Source organism: Amblyomma mixtum, chromosome 3 (assembly GCF_055824585.1).
Source record: "Amblyomma mixtum isolate Tamu chromosome 3, ASM5582458v1, whole genome shotgun sequence".
Lineage (NCBI taxonomy): Eukaryota > Metazoa > Arthropoda > Arachnida > Ixodida > Ixodidae > Amblyomma > Amblyomma mixtum.
Genome location: NC_143014.1, coordinates 248,411,160 through 248,415,219, shown reverse-complemented (window position 1 = coordinate 248,415,219; position 4,060 = coordinate 248,411,160).

Genomic DNA, 4,060 nt, shown 5'->3' with positions numbered 1-4,060 from the left:
TGCCGACACTAGATTAGCGGCGATTAAGCTCGTCAGGCGGGTCAAAAGTGTCGTCGTGCTGAGACATTCGTGGGCGTCGTGCTCGGACGCGGAACGCGTCTATTTGCGTATTTCTGCCACTGCCATCATGACGTCTTCGCAACGGACCTGCGTCACTGGAAGCAGCGACTGTTGAGGATAACCAAATGAATGAAAAATGCAATGATTGGTTAGAAAATAAGGAATTTAGTTTTGAAAACTCGCCGTTTCTGCCTCTTACAATAAGTTGAAGCTCATGTAACCGATCGAATACGATTATGAAGATAATATTCGAGGTTTCCAGATTAGTGGAAAGCCAAAAATTGGTTGTTTTTTTTTTTTACTTTTGGTTCACCCTATGCCCTTAACGCCGAATGAAATCTCAGTAAACGGGAAAAGTTTTCCACAATGCCGCTGCAGTACCATAGAGCCCTAGGAAACCGTTCTTGACAGCAGAACACTATTGTTACCGTAGGTTTAGAATATTATCGATCTAAAACCACATGTAATTCGAACTTTGGACATCAACAAAAAAATGTCTGACGCTCTAGCACTGCTAAGTACGAAATTATTTTGCGAAAGAACTATTCTGAACGTGGGGAGACTCAGTTTTCAAATTTTCGGGAGCACACCCAAATTTCAGGGCTCGGCCAAACACATTTTGGTGGTGTCCCATCTCGGTTCCGAATGTCAGCCAACTCAAACTTCTCTATTTCGGGAGTGGGCCACTCAAATTTCAGGAGTGGGCCAAACCCATTTTAGGTTTGTCCCAGCTAGGCTCCGAACATGGGTCAACTTAAATTTCAATTTTACGGAAGGGGGCCACCCAAACTTCAGGGGTTGGCCAAGCACATTTTGGGCGCGTCCCAGCTCGGCTCTGAACACGTCTCAACTCAGTTTTCAGATTTTTCGGGAGTGGGTCACACAAATTTCAGGGGAGGGCCAAGCCCATTTTCGGGGTGTCCAAGCTCGACTCCAAACATGGGTTAACTCAATATTTAATTTCTTGCCAGTGGGCACCAAAATTTCAGGGCTTCACCAAGCCCATTATGGGGGTGTCCCAGCTCTGTTCTGAACGTGGGTAAACTCAATTTTCAAATTTTCGAGAGCGGGCCACCCAAATTTCAGGGGTGGGCCAAGCCCATTTCGGTGGCGTCTCAACTCGCTTCTGAACGAGGGTAAACTCGATTTTCAAACTTCCAGGAATGGACCACCCAAATTTCAGGGGTGGGCAAAGCCCATTTTGGTGGTGTCTCAGCTCAGTTCCGAACATTGGTAAACTCAATTTTCAAATTTCTGGGAATGGGCCACCCAAAATTTAGGGGTGGCCCAAGCCCATTTTGGTGGTGTCTCAGCTCGGTTTCGAACATTGGCATACTCAATGTTCAAATTTCCGGAAGTGGGCCACCCAAATTTCAGGGGTGGGCAAGCCCAATTCGGTGGTGTCTCAGCTCGGTTCCGAACATTGGTAAATTCAATGTTCAAATTTCCAGAAGTGGGCCGCCTATATTTCAGGGGTGGGTCAAGCCCATTTCGGTGGTGTCAGCTCGGTTCCGAACATTGGTAAACTCAATGTTCAAATTTCCGGAAGTGGGCCACGCATATGTCAGGGGTGGGCTAAGCCCATTTTGGTGGTGTCTCAGCTCGTTGTCGAACATTCGTAAACTGAATGTTCAAATTTCCGGGAGTGGGCCACCCATATTTCAGGGGTGGGCCAAGCCCATTTCGGTGGTGTCTCAGCTCGGTTCTGAACATTGGTAAATTCAATGTTCAAATTTCCGGAAGTGGGCTACCATAATTTCAGGTCTGGGCCAAGCCCATTTTCGTGGTGTCTCAGCTCTGTTCCGAACATTGGTAAACTCAATGTTCAAATTTCTGGAAGTGGGCCACCCATATTTCAGCGGTGCGCCAAGCCCATTTCGGTGGTGTCTCAGCTCGGTTCCGAACATTGGTAAACTCAATGTTCAAATTTCCGGAAGTGGGCCACCCACATTTCAGGGGTGGGACGAGCCCATTTTGGTGGTGCCTCAGCTCGGTTCCGAACATTCGTAAACTCAATGTTCAAATTTCCGGGAGCGGGCCACCAAAATTTAAGGGGAGCGCCAAGCCCATTTTTGTGGTGTCTAAGCTTCGTTCCGAACGTGGGTGAACTCAATTTTCAAATTTCCTTCAGTGGGCCACACAAATTTTTATGGTGGGCCAAGCGCATTTTTGTGGGGTCCCAGCTCGGTTCCGAGCGTGGATAAAGTCAATTTTCAAATTCTTGGAAGTGGGCCACCCAATTTTCAAGGATGGGCCAAGCAAGTTTTCGTGGGGTCTCACCTCTGTTCCGAAAGTGCATCAACTCAGATTTGAAATTTTCAGGAGTGGGCCAACCCAATTTCAGGGGTGGGCCAAGTCCATTTTGGGGGTGTCCCAGCTCGGCTCTGAACGTGGGTCAACATAATTTTTGAAATTTTCGGGAGTGGCCCCCCCTCGAGTTTAAAGTGTAGGCCAAGCCGATTTTAGTGGTGTCTCAGCTCGGTTACAAACGTGGGTCAACTCAGTTTTCAAATTTTCTGGAGTGGGCGCCAAATTTTAGGGGTGGACCAAGGCCATTTTCAGGGTGTCCCAGCTCGGCTCCGAAGGTGGTTCAACTCAAGTTTCAATTTTTCGAGAGTGGGCACCAAATTTCAGGGGTAAGCCAAGGCCATTTTGGTGGTGTCTCAGCTCAGGTGGTGGTGGTGAAAACATTTATTACGAATGAGAGGTATGTTTGGATCAGCCCGTAAGGGACCGATCCTTACAAACACTAGGTGGAGGTCCCTAGTATGGGACCCCAGTGGCGGTTGCCGCCGCCCGGGCGCGCCCGACTAAGGCTTGTTGGGCCTGTAAGTCGTGGCAGCCGAGCAGGGTCGCCTCCCAGTCCTCCCGGGTTGGGTTGGGGATGGGGGGAATAGCGGGGTTGGAGGGGCAGGCCCACACCATGTGATAAGTGTCAGAAGACACTGCACTACAGTGGGGGCAGCTGCCGCTAAAGGAGGGGTCAAAATGTTTTAGCGCTGCCGGGCACAGCAATGTATTGGTGAGAAGGCGGAGAAGGAGCCGCTCATCCGCCTTCTTCAGGCCTTTACATGGGCTAGGGTAAAGGCGATGACAATTTTGATAATACGTTGTAATATCTTTGAATGTATAGACCGGATTAAAATCGGGTTCCTGATCGGACGGGGAGGAGAAAACAGCCCGGTGAGAGAGCGCGCGGGCGGCTGCGTCTGCTGCCTCGTTTCCTGCCAACCCCTGATGAGCAGGGGCCCATATGAGGTAACGGTGTGCGGGGTCCGTATCCCGTATGCAATTTTGGTATATTCGATAGGCTAGGAAGGGAGTGCAGCCTTGTTCGACGTTCCGACAGGCCCCTCGCGAGTCGGTGATTATGTATTTTGAATTGGAATGTGAGGCCGCGAGAGCAATCGCGACCTCTTCTGCTTGTGTTGCACTGCGGGCTCTGAAAGTTAGGCCGTTAACTGTGTTGCTGTTGTGAACTACCGCGGCCGTGTACCATCCCCCGTGGTGAGGGCCGGAGGCGTCCACGTAGTATACACCTGTTTTGTTGCCATAATATCGGGCTAGCGCTTCCGCTCGTGCCAGGCGCCGACCATTATGGTCTTCATGTGACATGTTTGCTGGAAGAGGCCGCACGTGGAGGGCACGTCTCCACAGTTCCGGGATGCGAAACCTGTCTTCCATTGGAGGGGTGTGTTGGATATGGAGTCGAGCAAGAAGGCGGCGACCCGACTCCGTTAGCGTCAAGCGCGTGTACTGGTTTGTAAGGTGCGCCTCCCGGAGTTCCCGGAAAGTATTCACGACCCCAAGAGCCATAAGCCGGCTGTTTGAAGTAGTGATGGGGAGGTCAAGGGCACGTTTAACAATTTTGCGAAGGATGACCTCAAGGGCGTCCTCCTCTTGTTTCCGTAGGTGATAAGGAGTCGAATAGAGAATTCGACTAGTTACGAAGGCGTTTGCCAGCCGCAAGGCATCCTTACTTCGTAACCCTCCGCGTTTA